Source organism: Triticum aestivum, chromosome 1A, assembly GCF_018294505.1.
Source record: "Triticum aestivum cultivar Chinese Spring chromosome 1A, IWGSC CS RefSeq v2.1, whole genome shotgun sequence".
NCBI lineage: Eukaryota > Viridiplantae > Streptophyta > Magnoliopsida > Poales > Poaceae > Triticum > Triticum aestivum.
In genome coordinates, this window is record NC_057794.1 from 295,602,968 (window position 1) to 295,620,593 (window position 17,626).

The following is a 17,626-nucleotide window of genomic DNA, read 5'->3' on the forward strand; positions in this document are numbered from 1 at the left end:
AACACAGTCCGGCTGTTCTGAAGCTGTCTCTGCTTGATTCCTAACTTCTCCATGGTGTCCTTGTACATGATGTTGATGTTGCTGGCCCCATCTATCAGGACTCTCGAGAAACACGCGGCCCGTTTGTCCGTGGCAAAGGTGGCGTCCAGGACCAAGGCGTAGGAGCCCGGACTCGGCATCACTTCTGGGTGGTCAGCCCTGCTCTAGCTGATGGGCCTCTCTGACCAGTGCATGAACTCTGGCGTCTCTGAGGCTACTGCGTTCACCTCTTGTCGCTGCAGTCGCCTGCTGCGTCGATCATCAGCCACACTGGTGAACACCATGTAGGCTCCATGCTCTTCAGGGTACTCGTCTTGTATCGCGCCGACTGGCCTGACTGCCAGCTGCTGGGGCGGAGGCGGAGGCGGCTGCCCAGCAGGCAGGGGTGGCAGGAGGCCGTCTCCCTTGGCGATCCTGGTGAGCCAGTGTCACTTCCGGGTGGTGTGATTCGATGGCTTCGCGCTGCTGTGGAACTTGCAAGGTCCATCCAAGGTCTGCTCGTAGGAGAAGGCCGGCAACCAGTTCGGCTTGCCGCCTTTCTGTCGCTTGGGCGGAGGCTGCTCTTCTGGCTGCTGGGCTTCGACGGTCGCGACCTGCCGGCTGCTGGAAGCCGGCTGCGGGGCCTTGCGCTTGTGGTCGCCCTAGTGCTGTCGCCGGCCGGCATCTGCTGCCAGAGTTCTTGGAGCCTGAGGAGCTACTTTCCCAGTCGTGCTGATTTGAATTTCCGTCTTCATGGAGGAGTCGGCCGTAGTGTACTTGTCCGCTATGATCAGCAGCTCGTCGAGGGTTTCTGGCTCATCGCAGAGGAGCTTGTGCTTGAGGAGGTGCCTTCTCGGCACCCGTCTATGAAGTACTCGATGGCCTGCACTTCGTGCACGCCCTCGCAGGAGTTCCGGAGCTCGGCCCAACGCGTGAGGTAGTCGCGAGTCGACTCGTCAGGACCTTGCATGCACAAGGAGAGTTGGCGAGGCTTGGGAGGACGCTTGTACGTGCTGGTGAATTTGCGAACGAACGCTTTGGTGAAGTCGACCCAGCTGTTGATGCTGCGGGGCTTTAGGCTGTTCAGCCATGTCCGGGCCGTGCCCTGGAGCATGAGCGGAACGTACTTTACGGCGACACGCTTGTTGCCGTTTGCTATGCCGACAACCGTGGAGTAGTCGACTAGCCAGTCTTCCGGCTTCATGGAGCCGGTATACTTGGGCGTGTCTCTTGGGAGCGTGAACCCTCTGGGAAAGGGCTCGTCCCGAATGCGGGGCCCGAAACAAGGCGGACCCAGCTCGTCTTCTTCTTCGAGCGCCAGGGACCGGTGAAGTCGGTCGATCCGGTGGCGGGCGTCATTCTCTCCGACCCCCTCTCGGCAGCCAAGGCGGTCACCGAGAGTCGGATGGTCAATAGGCGGCGGGGAGACTCGCCTCTCCTTGTGGGGAGGGGGAGGCGGACAGTCATCCCGTCGTTCCACTGCTCTTGGGCGGCCGTCTTGGTCGCGCTCTATGGTATCCGAGTCCGACTGTGGCTGACAGCCGGCTCCTTGTCCTTTCTTCCTCGGGCACCGCCAGTCGGCGTCCAAGACGTCGCGCCTTGATCTCGGTGTGGGTCATCGTTTGGCCGCTGCGGCGCCTCCGTGCGGCAGCCGGCCTCGTTCTACGCGGCGGCCGCGTCGAGGAGCCGCTGGACTCGCTCCATCATGAGGCGGTGCTCTTCGCCCTCGAAATTGTCCAGCTCATCCGCCGCTGCCTGGGTGGCTCGGATGTTCTTCGCTGGCGTGGCATACACGGGGCGGCTAGCCCCAAACAGGCTAGCGATGGCTACGCCGTGCTACTGAACCGCGCCAAGGCGGCTGGGCCCTGCCGGAGCCGGCGAGCCACCAACGGCGCGATCCATCTCCCGCTGGTAAGCTTTTGACAAGCGTCTCATGCTGGCTAGCTTCTTCGCGCCTTCAACAAGCTGAAGGCGGCGCACTTCTAACGTCTTTGCGTCGGCATCTTCCGGAATGGGCGCAGCTAGGTCTTGCAACACCGCGCCGAGCAAGTCAGGCGCCCTTCCACCAGGGAACTCGTCATGACTGATGACCAACACCTCAGTGACGGTGCTCCCGTCACTCTCCGCGTGGGGGAGAGGTTCGTCCTAGACCACCACGTTGGAGGGGAACGCGTCGACCAACGCGGTGGCGGAGTCGACCAGCATCGGGTCGGTGGAGCCTACGGACTCCAAGTCTACGGGAGGCTCGCCGGAAACGTGGAGTTGATCGAGGAGGCCCGCGAGGAGGTTTTCGGGGTCGCCTACGCCTGCGTCGGACGCAGGTTCGTCGGAGAGGCGGACCTCGCCGACAAGTTCGGCCAAGGAGCTGGCCGCGCAGGCGATCTCCACGCCGCGCAGTGCGTCGACGCAAACTTCGTCTGGCGTGCCTGGCTGGCTGCGCTCGCCAGGGAGAAAAAGGGTTCCCGTCCAGAACAGATCTCCGGACGGCGGTGCACCATGCCCCAAGGTGGGAGCCAAATTTCGGGGGTTTGGTGCGACATATGCCAACGGATGGCTTATCATGGTGGGGGCGAGTAGAACGTCGCCGGTGCCTGGAAACGGGATGAGGCGAAGACATGCATGCCGGCGAATCTTACCCAGCTTCGGGGCTCTCCGGGGAGATAATACCCCTACTGCTGCTCTGCGGGGTCTCCGCATGATCACTATAGTCAAGGGTTTACACGGTTGCTCCTTGAGCTGTGTATGGTGGTAGGAGAGGGCAAAGCTAGCTCTCTCCCTCTATCTGGTGAGGTATAGAACTTCTGGGATCCAACCCTTTGCATGGATGCCCTGGGGGGTTTATATAGGCCTACCCCCCAGGGGTACAATGGTAATGTGCCTGGGCGCGGGCCCAGCCGGCAGTGTCTCCGACCTCCGACTTCTCCGCCGACTGCTGGGGCCCGCCAACTGGTGGGCCCCACCGACTGGTCTGGTATGGGGCCGACAGGCCGCGTCCGCCGCGGGCGGGTCTTGCCGGCTGCTGATTACTGTAGACGTGCTCCTGATGATGCAAGCTTGGTCATGGGGTCATGGCAACAGCCCCGCCGCCTGGCGGGCAATCACTGTGGCCACTCCCCATCTCTTCTTGATTAATGGCGTGTGGGCCCCGGGGGAGGGCTCGGCCGACTCCCCCAGACCGACTCCCGTTGGGTCCGACTGGCGGTGCTCCCGCTGTCTCCCGAGGTCTCGCTGGCTGGTGGGCCCTGCTGCCTCCAGGCCGTACAGACAAGCCGTCGTGGGCACAGGACCAGGTACAGTGGTGCCGATGTCAGGGCCGGCTGGGCAACAGTGCCACGCCACGGGGAGATCTTCCCAAGTACGGCGCGCTGTAGCCATGCCTGCCCTTGGTAAGGGGCGGGGAGTGGGCTTCGTTGTAGCCACACCCCTGCCCCGTCCCCCTTGATGAGGTCATGGTTTGTTGGAGTCGCCGGCCGACTCCCCAAAGCTGGCTTCTCTAGAAGTCATCCCTGGGACTCGGCCGTGAGCGGGCAGTCGGCCGCCTTGCCGTAGACTCCCCAGGAGGCGGCTCTTCACCCTGTGGTCTTGAGGGGCGCAGCCTGCCCCGATGTCTTGAAAGGTCATGGGGCTCGGGTCGGCCTACCTGTGGCCCATTACTCCGACACAATCACGCAAGGACAGTAGAAACTTTAAAACGTCAGCAATGCTTCATGTTACCGGAAGCATTACGATCAACTATGACATTCATCAAATATGGGATTACTTTAACGGTGGCATTGCTTGTTTACTAGATACAGTAAATCAACATCAGCTAAAGAGTTGGTTTAAGGGCACGGGAGTGTGGGGACACTAGGTCACTCAGCAGCGTAAAGAAGCAACTTACTTATCATATTGGGGAAACAACTGGAGTACCATTTGTAACACAGTTTAATTGCATCATATCACCGGAGGCATTAGATTAACAATAACACTGGTTAGACATGTCCTTAAGGTAACAGTGTGATCGCTTCATTTTACATGTGCCCTTACATTAACAACAACAAAAGGTTGGTATAAGGACATGCGGCAGTGGACGCATCAGCACAATGTACCTACAAGGAGGCATAAAGTGGTGATGCCGAGTTTGTTCATGCTCTGTGAGGGCAGCAAATCTAATCCTGGAGACCTTTTACTATGTGAGGGAAGCAAATCTAATTTTGGAGACCTTTTACTATGTGAGGGCAACAAATCTAATCCTGAAGACCTTTTACTATGTGAGGGTAGGAAATCTAATCCTGGAGACCATTTACTATGTGAGGGCAGCAAATCTAATCCTGGACATACTTTGTTGACTTGTCCACCATCCGCCACTTTCTATCCTTTTTTCAACCAATAATAGATCTGTTCCTTATCCACTTTGTACTGAGTTTTCCCATTATTTCCCTTTTCAACCAAGAGACTGGTTGGGTATCCGGTCTCTACTACTTTCCCCTGGTATTTCCTCTTTGAATCAAGTCCTAGATTCATGATACGACTCCCCCCTTCTTCGTTGTTTGAACCAAGTCCTAGATTCGAATGCATGAAGTAGATTTACCTCTAATAATACTAAAAAATTTAGGCGGATTTGTAAGAGCTGATGGAAGTAGAAAAAGATGCACATGCAGACAGGTGGGGAGCTGGGGCAGTAGAGCAAGGCCGCTTTCAAAGAACTTGTGCCTGAGGGTCGTCGGGATGTCAGCGGCGGCAGGTCCGATTTGCACACAATACGGCAGGGAGGAAGAAGGGTTGGAGGACCTCCCGAGCCGATGTTGTGTCGGAGAGAACGGCACGGGTAGAGGATCGGGCCTCGCCAGCAGCTATGGGTTTCCTCCCTTGTCGGCGATGACCGTGTGAACGATGCACCTTTTAGTCCTCTAAACACACCATCCGAAGGGATCCAACCAGATCTGTGACCAACGGTGAGCAGAGAGAAAATGTCGCTACCGCTGTCTTGTTTAGATCTGGAGAGGATGAGAGAATGAAGAGAGCAACCCTAGTAAAGCAAGCGCTCAGGCCCCTGCGTACATATATAGTGGAGTGATTATCTTTTTCTCTCCCAAACAAGCGTTTCAATTTGTGTACGTGGCATTAAAGAAAATAAACTCTCTATTTAAGGTGACTAACTGTACGACTCCTACTTACTACTAGTAGTAGTATTGTTCACTTGTGCTCCCCAGACCTCCATTCATTGAACAACCCCATGGGTGAATAAACATACAGTACTGGTATTTAAATAGAACGAACAAGCTCAAACTATTTTTGCGTAGTTAAAAATTGAGGGCGGGGCTTTTCCCGGGCAGTACGCACGACAGTTTTCGCGTAGGTGGTTTGATAGAGAGGCGAGGAGGGTGAGGGAGTAGCGGATTCAACTTGCTTACTGCTGGAAAGGCCGGGCTGTGTGATTTGATGGCGCATTACTGCTGGAAAGACTTGTGATATGACTACTCACTATTGTCATGAATTACTGGCGCTACGACCGTGGTGATGCCCCCCTTCTATTCCACACTCTAATCTGGTGCATGACACGTCGACCCGGATGCTAGCTCTCCCACATGTCAGAGAAGTACGTAGTAAGAAGGAGCAAAGAATCATGCAGTATATACAAGTACTACTACTCACGTCGGAGGAGTGTGAACCACGGCAACCCAGTGAACTAGCAGTGCGAACCATGGCAGCCCACTGAACCAGCAATAGAAAACAATGTGGTGATATGGCCATAAAAAACAATGTGCTACGGTCCAGACTATAGCATGTACAATACTACTCCTCTTTGTTTGGATCCCTGAGTTAGAGCTAGTTTGGGTTGAAATAGCCTCCAATTACCAAACAGGAGGGGTTAGTTTGAGCTAGTTTGCTCTAACCCAGCTAAAAAAACTAGCCTGGTGGAGAGGTTGTAATTGGGTTAGTTCTCCTCGGGCCCACTAAAAGAGAACTAAAAAAGCTCCCCTGCCCACACCAGATCACTCCCTCCACCCCCGGCACGACTCCTCTCTGTTGGCCATCGGGCCACCCGCCCAAGCGTCGCTCCGCCGCTCGCCCTCTCTCTCCTCCGGCCGCCCTCTCCCTCTGGCCTCCACCGCCCTCCTCCAGCCGCCCTTTCCCTCCGGCCTTTGAAGCTCGCCCCGCTCCCCCTTCACCGGTCGTTTTTCTCCCTCGGTCGTGTGAGGCGGCAGCGCATCTACCAAGGAGGTCGCGAGAGGGGTGAGTTTGTTCGTTCCTTCTCTGTGTCACTGCCATATCATTGATCTTGCTTGCTCTAGTACTAATTCTGATTTGGAAAAGTAGATCCTGATTAAACTTGGTATAGATTTGTGGTGCACGCATGGAATTGTTTGATGCTGCTTGAGGAGGTAATAAATCTTTCTAGAGGACCAAAGATTCAGTTCACCTTTCTAGGTATTTCAGTTTCAAGCTTGCATTATTTCTAGAGGCCCAAAGATTCAATTCACCTTTCTAGGTATTTCAGGCTTGCATTATTTCTAGAGGCCCAAAGATTCAGTTCACCTTTCTAGGTATTTCAGTTTCAGGCTTGCATTATTTCTAGAGGCCCAAAGATTCAGTTCAGTGCTACCTCATGAGCACTGCATTGGTTTTCCCTTGAAGAGGAAAGGGTGATGCAGTAAAGCAGTGTAAGAATTTCCCTCAGTTTTTGAGAACCAAGGTATCAATCCAGTAGGAGGCCACGCACGAGTCCCTCACACCTACACAAACAAATAAATCCTCGCAACCAACACAATAAAGGGGTTGTCAATCCCTTCACGGCCACTTACGAGAGTGAGATCTGATAGATATGATAAGATAATATTTTTGATATTTTTATGATAAAGATGAATAGCTAAGTGTTGGAAGATTAATATGATGGAAAATAGACCCGGGGCCATAGGTTTCACTAGTGGCTTCTCTCAAGAGCATAAGTATTATGGTGGGTGAACAAATTACTGTTGAGCAATTGATAGAATTGAGCATAGTTATGAGAATATCTAGGTATGATCATGTATATAGGCATCACGTTCGAGACAAGTAGACCGACTTCTGCCTGCATCTACTACTATTACTCCACACATCGACCACTATCCAGCATGCATCTAGAGTATTAAGTTCATAAGAACATAGTAACACTTTAACTAAGATGACATGATGTAGAGGGATAAACTCATGCAATATGATATAAACCCCATCTTGTTATCCTCGATGGAAACAATACAATACGTGCCTTGCTACCCCTACTGTCACTGGGAAAGGACACTGCAAGATTGAACCCAAAGCTAAGAACTTCTCCCATTGCAAGAAAGATCAATCTAGTAGGCCAAACCAAACTGATAATTCGAAGAGACTTGCAAAGATAACCAATCATACATAAAAGAATTCAGAGAAGATTCAAATATTGTTCATAGATAAACTTGATCATAAACCCACAATTCATCGGTCTCAACAAACACACCGCAAAAGAAGATTACATCGAATAGATCTCCACTAGAGAGGGGGAGAACATTGTATTGAGATCCAAAAAGAGAGAAGAACTCATCTAGCTAATAACTATGGACCCGAAGGTCTGAGGTAAACTACTCACAGAGAGGCTATGGTGTTGATGTAGAAGCCCTCCGTGATCGATGCCCCTCCGGCGGAGCTCCGGAAAAGGCCCCAAGATGGGATCTCACGGGTATAGAAGGTTGCAGCGGTGGAATTAGGTTTTTGGCTCCGTATCTGGTAGTTTGGGGGTTCGTAGGTATATATAGGAGGAAGAAGTACGTTAGTGGAGCAACGTGGGGCCCATGAGGGTGGAGGGCGCGCCCAGGGGGGTAGGCGCGCCCCCCTACCTCGTGCCTTCTTGGTTGATGTCTTGACGTAGGGTCCAAGTCCTCTGGATCACGTTCGTTCCGAAAATCACGTTCCCGAAGGTTTCATTCCGTTTGGACTCCGTTTGATATTCTTTTTTCTGTGAAACTCTAAAATAGGCAAAAAACAACAATTCTGGGCTGGGCCTCTGGTTAATAGGTTAGTCCCAAAAATAATATAAAAGTGTATAATAAAGCCCATTAATGTCCAAAACAGAATATAATATAGCATGGAACAATAAAAAATTATAGATACGTTGGAGACGTATCATTCACCTTTCTAGGTATTTCAGTTTCAGGCTTGCATTATTTCTAGAGGCCCAAAGATTCAGTTCGCACTCATCGGCAAGCGGCCCTGCTACCCATGCCGGTGTCGACCTCAACTCGCAAGCGCCAACATCGGAGGGGTTCCCGGGGCTTGGGCTCTACAGAGACTTCCTCCAGAGCGACGATGACGAGCTCCTCCCTGGGTGCGTGAGGGGCTCCGGGCTCCCTCCCTATCGTGAATGACTTCCGTGATGAGTTAGCTCATGCTTTGTTTCATGGAGTGTATTTTTTTTGTGAAGCTTGATTGACGACTTGTATGTTTAAGTGGGATATCTCATTTGTATGGACAAAGTAAAATTTATCATGTTTTGCATGCTTGATTTGTAAAGATGGTTTGTTTATGTCAATTGTGAGCAGGGGGAGGCCACACAAGAGCTGGCCACACCAAATCCGGCAGGAAATAGGGTCCAAAGAAGTCAAATGATTGAGAAAGAGCATTTATTGTCAATCTAACCCTGCCATCCATACACCTCTTTGGTTTAGAGTTAGTTCAGGGTTAGTTCAGGGTTAGAATCTAACTCTAACCTCTAACTGAGTTAGAGTTCTCCTCGTCTCGGTTCATCGCCATCATACTTTCCCCATTCCTGTGTTTTCAGTATCCTGTGAATCAAAGAGGCCCTTAGACTGGTTTAGGTCCGGTCATTTTTTTATAAATGTGTTATGTTCAAATTTTAATGAACGTGCTCTGGTTTCTACGAAAATAATCCAGTTTCATGTAGTAATTCATTTATTTATTTATTCTTCTGTGGGGGGTTTACATGTAATTCGTGAGGTCTGAAATGTAAAGTACACCGGCATATGCTCCGAGTCGTGCATGCACTACAACCCAGATGCTCTATGTCCCACATGTCGGCGAAAGGGAGCACGCGGAAATAGCCTAGGAGTACATATAGGAGGATAAATGCGTGAAAAAATGTGTACGGTGAAGCGTAGCTGCGGTTCGAAAAGGAGACCTAAAGTGATGACAGTTATAGGGCGCACGCACCCAACTAGTGGTACGAGACATACGACTACTTTTTCCCTAAAAAGAAGAGGGACGAGTGCTCAGTACTCCTATTCTATCAACACGAGTCCCATCTGACAATAGCGTCCGTGCTACAGCTAGCTCTTCTCCCCCGTTTCTCTCTTCTAATTCTAAACTCAGCCGACGCCTAGTGGGCGGGGTGGGGATTTGTCGATGGTCCATTTGCTCAACTGCGGCCGCACCTCACAGTGAAAACGTTACGACTGGAATAAAAATGCCATATACTCCCTCCGTTCCTAAATATAAGCCTTTTTAGATATTTCAAATGGAATACAACATACGGATGTATGTAGACATGTTTTAGAGTGTAGATTCACTCATTTTGCTCCGTATGTAGTCACTTGCTGGAATCTCTAGGAAGACTTATATTTGGGAACGGAGGGAGTACTATACTAATAAAACATTAAGGCCATGAGGCGATGCAGTGCTGGTTACAGGAGGCAAGAAGAAGAGATGCATCCATCGACGACGTCCACCTCCTCGACTCAAGGCGTCGGCCCACCGAACGGCGGCTAAGTAACAGCGGCTTTCGTGGCCAGGTCGATGTGCTTCTGAACAATGGCGTCCAAAGATTCCAGCCGCTGGAAGGAGGCCAATGTATTTTTGTCCTCGCTGGACTTGTAGTGGCCTATGTAGACGATTTCCTTGTAGACATGGATGTGCAGGTTGATGGTTTCTTGCATGGCGAGCGCAGCCTCGAGGTGCACATTCTTCGTCACGACCTCTGGCACCTGCAGGGCCACCAGGGCTTGAAAGAGTTCATCACCATGGAGGCCGATGAGGGTGGCAGGCAATGAGGAGCTTGGGCGCGTGGGCTGGAGCACTATGACAAGGACATCCGCGCGCTTCTTGTTGGCGGTGAACTTGTGGATGGAGTGGACCATCATGTCGTCCATGCAAGAGGCGAAGCCGGCGTCCGCGAGGGCTACGACACCGGCAGTTGCAAGCACCGTTTGGAAACGCTGCACGGTGCGGGGCCGCAGGCCAGCGCCTTGGATAATTTGGCACAGCCGACTCCCGCTCGAGTCCATCGCCTCCATAGGTGCTTGTGGCTTCTGGTCACTTGGTCTTGGATTAGAGTGAGTATTGTTGCGCAGAGACTAGGAGTAGATGGATTGGAGTGGTGGGGTGCCTTTATATGAGAGTCCAACTCTGTTGCATTCACATCATGCTGGCTCTATTTTGCTTCTCCAATTAATTCCCTGTGCATGCTAATTGAGGATGCATCATTGACCGTTCAACGTCTCGGGAATCGCTACCCTCTCCCTCCTTGGCATTCAAGCACCTATGGAGGCGACTGCCGCTCGCGTCTATTGCATGTCAGGAGACATTCCCGTCGACGACGAGGTGCCTATGGTGACTTCATAAATTTCAAGATGATATGCCGGCTCAGTCTTTCGGAAGTGCTCATAGGGGTAGGGTGTGCATGTGTGCGTTCATAGGGGTGAGTGTATGTGCATGTATATGAGCGCTTGCGTCTGTACTGTGTTAAAAAACATAAATGTGTGTCAAAAAGAGACTAGTCAGTACTAGTATACTCAATATTGTGCACCGCGACCAAGGCAGAGAGGAAAGTGAGAGAACTACGTATTTATTTACGGTGTAGATTCACTCATTTTGCTCCATATGTACTCCGTCTCGGTGTAGTCTAGTCACTTGTTGAAATATCTAGAAAGGAAAATACTACTTTCTGGTTTACAAGGCTATATTAGCAAGTACTACAATAGTGGCCTCACATAGCAATTTTGTTTCATGCAAGAGCCTGGCTATATGCGTGCTCCAAGGTTTGCAACTGCCACATTCGGGTCACGCTTGGCTCTTCGCCTCTTCGAGAAGACGAACAATGATGTTACTACTACTACTACTACTACTACTACTAAACCCTAAACCCTAAACCCTAAACCCTACTACTACTACAGTATTGAATCCACTGCTGCATGTCTGTCCACCGCGTGCGGGAGGGATAGCTTGTTGTAGTATAAGCAAAAGCCTGTCCTCGTCTGCGAGCCACCGCGCGCATGGGCGAGGGAGAAGGCGCGTAGTAGTAGAATCAAGCTTCTCCTTGTTGTACGAGTTGACGCGACACATCATAGCACTGGCCCCAAATGGTTGCCACTAAACTTGGCTAAAAGACCCACAATGTACAATATATTTGCTGCAACCTCTAACATTTACCCCACCACAAATTAAAAAATAAATATATTCCTGTCTTGACCAGATGACCGTGCAAACTACAATCACCAGGATGACAGGTAGGGCCAGAAGATTATTTTAATAAAAAAGCTTCGAGACGGCCTCATAGCATTGTCAGGGTTTTGGTGCGACATATGCCAACATGTGGCTTATCATGGAGGGCGCTAAAAGACGTCGCCGGTGCCAGGAAACGGGATGAGGCAAAGACATGCACGCCGGTGAATCTTACCCAGGTTCGGGGCTCTCCTAGGAGATAACACCCCTAGTCATGCTCTGTGGGGTCTCCGCATGCTCACTATATCAACCGGTGAGTACAGGATGCTCCTTGAGCTATTTGCTAGAGGAGGAAGAAGGGCAAGGCTAGTTCTCTCCTCTCTCTATATGTGTAGTGTGTAGTCTAAAGATCTGAACCCTTTGCATGGGCGCCCTCGGGGGTTTATATAGGCCTACCCCCAGGGGTACAATAGTAAATTGGCCAGCTGTAGGCCCAGGCTGTCAGTGTCTCTTGCTTCCGGCTTCTCCGCTGGCTGTTGGGGCCCGCCGACTAGTGGGACCCGCCGGCTGTCTTGTACTTGGCCGACAGGCCTTGCCCGCCGCTAGCGGGTCTTGTCGGCTGCACATTACTGTAGTCGTGCTTCTAATGAAGCTTGCTTTGTTGGGGAAGGCATGGCTACAGTCCGCCGTCTGGCGGGCGTTCACTGTAGCCATCCCCCGTCCCTTCTGGTTAAGGGCGCGCAGACTCTTAGGAGGGGGGCGGGCCGCCTGCTGGGTGCCGACCTCCCTCTCCAGCCGACTGGCCAGACTTGCCGCCTTCCGGCCTTTGGCTGACTGGTAGGGCCCACCGCCTACGGGCCGTACCGACAGCCCGTCGTGGGTGCATGGTCCTTCTGACTTGGATGAGGTCATGGGCGGAGAGGCTACAGTGCCGCGCCGTGCAGGAGATCTTTGACCTGTACGACGTACTGTAACCACGACTCACCCTGGATTTGGGGGTGGCAGGCTTTACTGTATCCACACCCCATCTTGTCGTCTTAATGGGGTGTAGGCTTTCAGGGCGCTTGGGGCCGCCTGCTAGAAGGCGGCCCGCTTCATGGCCGGTTCCTGGGGTCCTCCGCCTTCCGGCAGCCGGCCGATCGGGCCAGCCGGCCACGAGAAGGCGGCAGCCAAGCTTTGAGGCTTGAGGGGCGCAGTCGGCCCCGATGTCTTGAAATGCCATGGGGGGCAGATGAGGCTACCCATGGCCAATAACTCCGATAGTAGTCCCCGTAGCTGGTGGGTCGCCGCGGTCGACAAGGCGGGGTGCCCCAGTAGCTTCCTACTCTGAGTAATCTTGTTTGTGTGTCTTGTCCGTCATCTGGTATGCCGATTTCCAGGAGTCGGATGAGGTGGGAGGCCGCGTGGTGGATTTTGAACTGTCAAGGCGGGAACCATGTGGCGTGCTAGCTAAGCCCCTAGGCCTGCCGCCCGACGCCCACTCGCCACGCGGCGCCAGCCAGCCAAGCCGGACTGCCAGCCCACGAGCATGACGAGACATGCCACAGGCGGGGCCCGCCACTACCAAGCCTCGGCATGCGCGCGGATCTCCGCGGTGGCTGAAGCGGGGCAGTTGGGATCCCACACGCCACCATTACGCATATTTACCGCGCGGTAAGTGCGGGGCCGTGGGACGTGGGCGCAGTTAATCCCACGCCCCCCACCCCGCCCCCTCGGCTTCGCAACGAGGGGCTATAAATGGGGGAAGGAGGGGAGCGGCCGACGCACGCGCGCTCTCCCCTCCTGCTCCTTCTTCTTCCTCGTCGCCGCTGCGCTCGAGCTTCGACGAAGTGCTGCCGTGGTTTTGCCGTCGCTCTCGAGCCTCTATCCTCTTCTCTGTCCCAGGCTCACGCGCTCGCCGTGACTTCTCGCTTCTTCCTCGCGCCCGAGCCTCCATGGAGTGCGCCAACGACTGGGACGGCTCCGTCATCCATGAAGATCATCTCACCTTCCTCCAAGACACACGACGGCTGCTCGGTGCGGGTTATGTCAAGACGCGCGTGCCGCCCGCCGACGAGATCTCGCTGATGCCGAAGGAACGCGAGTGCGTTATCTTTCGCTCTCACTTCCTTCGGGGCTTCGGCCTGCCGGCGAGCGGCTTCCTCCGCTCGTTCTTGGCATTCTACCGTCTTCAGCCGCACCACCTCACACCGAACACGATGGTGCTGCTATCGGCCTTTGTCACCCTCTGCAAAGTGAAGTGCAAAGAGCATTCTATAAATCAACCAAGGACTATCTCATACCAGCATGGTGCATAAAAAGAAAAATAAAAACCTAAATGCAAAAGACGCTCCAAGACTTGCACATATCGCATGAACGAAACGAATCTGAAAACATACCGATACTTGTTGAAGAAAGAGGGGATGCCTCCCTAGCATCCTCAAGCTTAGATGCTTGAGTCTCCTTGAATATTTAATTGGGGTGCCTCGGGCATCCCCAAGCTTGAGCTCTTGCCTCTCTTCCTTCTTCTCACATCGAGACCTTCTCGATCATCGAACACTTCATCCACACAAAACTCCAACAGAAAACTCGGTAAGATCCGTTAGTATAATAAAGCAAATCACTACTCTATGTACTGTTGCAAACCAATTAATATTTTGTTTTTTCATTGTGTCTACTATAATATAACTTTTTCATGGCTTAATCCACTGATATAAATTGATAGTTTCATCAAAACAAGCAAACTATGCATCCAAAACAGAATCTGTCTAAAACAGAACAGTCTGTAACAATCTGAACATTCACCATACTTCTGATACTTGAAAAATTCAGCCAAAATTAGGAAAAATAAACAATTTGTACAGAAAGACGGTGCAAAAATAATCAGAACCATTTGACATTCCAGCTAAAAATGTAAAATCACGCACTACAGCCAAAGTTTCTGTCCTGCACCGTACAAACCATCAAGCAAATGTAAACATCCTAAAGGCAAACCTTGGCACATTATTTTTATAATACAATGGAATTGTACAAGGGGATAATTATTTTTGTTGAAAAGTTTCTGTAATCAAGATTCACAAAGTTGCCGTGAGCATGAACAAAGTTCAAGGCTAGCTCCCACTTCAACAATGCTTGTCTCTATCACTTTCACTTTCCTTTTTGAAAAAGTTTTGGGTTCCCCTCTTTATTTTTTCTTGTTTTTAAACTACATAAAAGCACTCAACAGAAATAAATGACTCTCTAGAACTTCTGGGTTGTCTCCCTGGCAGCGCTTTCTTTAAAGCCATTAAGCTAGGCATATAGTGCTCAAGTAGTGAATCCACCCGGATCCCAAGGTATATCAAAGCCAATTTTAATTAGCAATGATTTGTAATTTAGTAATGAGCACAAAGCAACATATATCATGCAATGACGAAGTCTAACTCTCTTCCTATGCATTGGCATGTCATAAAAGAACAATTCATGCACACATAGTAAAGGCCAATGCATAGTATAAATAGTTTCTTGCAATTTTGTCATATTGGAAACATAGAGAGGTGGAGATATAGTTCCTCTCTCATAATAATTGCAAGTATGAGCAGCAAGCACATGCATATTATATTCATCAAAATCATCATGTGCAACGATAAAAGGCAGCCCATCAATATAATCCTTAATAAGTGCAAACTTCTCCGATATAGTGTAGTTTGGAGAATTCAAAAGGATAATAGGACTATCATGCGTGGGTGCAATAGCAACAATTTCATGTTTAACATAAGGAACTATAGCAAGTTCATCTCCATAAGCATAACTCATATTGGCATCTTGGCCACAAGTATAGCAAGCATCATCAAAAAGGGATATTTCAAAAGAATCATAGGGATCATAACAGTCATCATAGCAATCATCCTTCGGTAAGCACGAAGGGGAATTAAACAATGTATGAGTTGAAGAGTTACTCTCATTATAAGGTGGGCACGGGTGATCAATCCGCTCTTCCTCCTTTTGTTCTTCGCTCTCCTCATCATCTTTTTCATCCAATGAGCTCACGGTTTCATCAATTTCTTCTTCGATAGACTCCTGCAAAATATTAGTCTCTTCTTGGACAGCGGAGTATTCCTCAATATATTGTTTAACATAGGTATTAGAAGCATAATTATCATAGCAATATTTAAGTATAGCAAAATTTTCAGATTTGTGAAAAGTACCATCATACTTTTCAATCAAAGAAGCAATTTCATAAGCACCCTCAAAAGCAACAAATTCTTCAATATGTTGAACATCATATTAATTGTAAACACCCTTAGCATACGAAGATACGATTCCATTATCACTAAACTCACATTGATAGGGAAGGTGTTTCTTAGGGTTTTCAGAACAACAAGTAAAATCATATATTTCACATAAATTCCAAGCATAGCATTGCAAATGCTGAATTTGACCCCATAATAGTTTCCCTTTTTTAGATATATGGTGTCGCACATAACAAGCATGCTCATCTAAAGATTTTCCCTCAACTAAGCTAGTTGGGGTTTCGGCACGAGCACAAAGGGATCGAAGATGATCCAAGTAAAAAGCTTCAGCAGTGTGATAGATTTTTCAACCATTGGTTCAATAGGTACAAATAATTTTTTTTGTATTTTGCGTTTTCTACCCATAACTAAAGATAGAAAACAACTAAGAACAGCAAATAAAAATTACTTAGTGATAAAGCAAACAAGCACACACGAGAATATTCACCCCACGCTATTGCTCCCCGGCAACGGCGCCAGAAAAAGGTCTTGATAACCCACAAGTATAGGGGATGAATGGTAGCCTCTTTCGATAAGTAAGAGTGTCGAACCCAATGAGGAGCTAAAGGTAGAACAAATATTCCCTCAAGTTCTATCGACCACCGATACAACTCTACGCACACTTGACGTTCACTTTACCTAGAACAAGTATGAAACTATAAGTACTTTGTAGGTGTTTTTGGGTAAGCTTGCAAGAAAGTAAAGAACACGAAAATAAAAGCTAGGGGCTGTTTAGATAAAGACACAACTAAATTAGTTTTAGTAGAGAGCTTTTGTCAACAAGAAAGTTATTTGTCCCTAGGCAATCGATAACTAGACCGGTAATCATTATTGCAATTTTATTTGAGGGAGAGGCATAAGCTAACATACTTTCTCTACTTGGATCATATGCACTTATGATTGGAACTCTAGCAAGCATCCGCAACTACTAAAGATTCATTAAGGTAAAACCCAACCATAGCATTAAAGTATCAAGTCCCCTTTATCCCATACGCAAACAACCTACTTACTCGGGTCTGTGCTTCTGTCACTCACGCCACCCACCATAAGCAAATCATAAGCATATTGCATACCCTACAGCGGGAATCCCTCACGCTTGCGCGACACGGAGAGCACCATAGGACAGCACCAATAATAAAACATACAACTCAAACCAATCACGATCATCAAATAGCCATTAGGACAAAACAGATCTACTCAAACATCATAGGATAGCCATACATCATTGGGAAATAATATATAGCGTTGAGCACCATCTTTAAGTAGAGATTACAGCGGGTAAGAGAGATGTTACACCGCTGCATAGAGGGGGGAAGAGTTGGTGATGATGGTGGTGAAGTTGTTGGTGAAGATGGCGGTGATGATGATGGCCCCCGGTGGCACTCCGGCGCCACCGGAAGCGAGGGGGAGAGAGCCCCCTCCTCCTTCTTCTTCCTTGACCTCCTCCCTAGATGGGAGACGGGTTTCCCCTCTGGTCCTTGGCTCCCATGGCCTAGGAGGGGCGAGAGCCCCTCCGAGATTGGATCTATCTCTCTGTCTCTCTCTGGTTCTGCGTTCTCCTACTGGTGTTTCACCGTTTCGTATATATATGGAGATCTGTAACTCCGATTGGCCTGAAACCTTCGCCGTGATTTTTTCCGAATATTAGCTTTCTTGCGGCACAAGAAGAGCGTCAACCGCCTTACGGTGGGCTCACGAGGGTAGGGGGCGCGCCCCCTGCCTCGTGACCACCTCGGGCACTGGTTCACGTTGATTTTCCTTCCAAATTTTCCATATTTTCCAAAAATAAGCTCCATTCGTTTTTATCTCGTTTGGACTCTGTTTGATATGGATATTCTACGAAACCAAAAACAGGCAACAGACAGGAACTGGCATTGGGCACTGGATCAATATGTTAGTCCCAAAAATAGTATAAAAAGTTGCCAAAAGTATATGAAAGTTCGATAATATTGGCATGGAACAATCAAAAA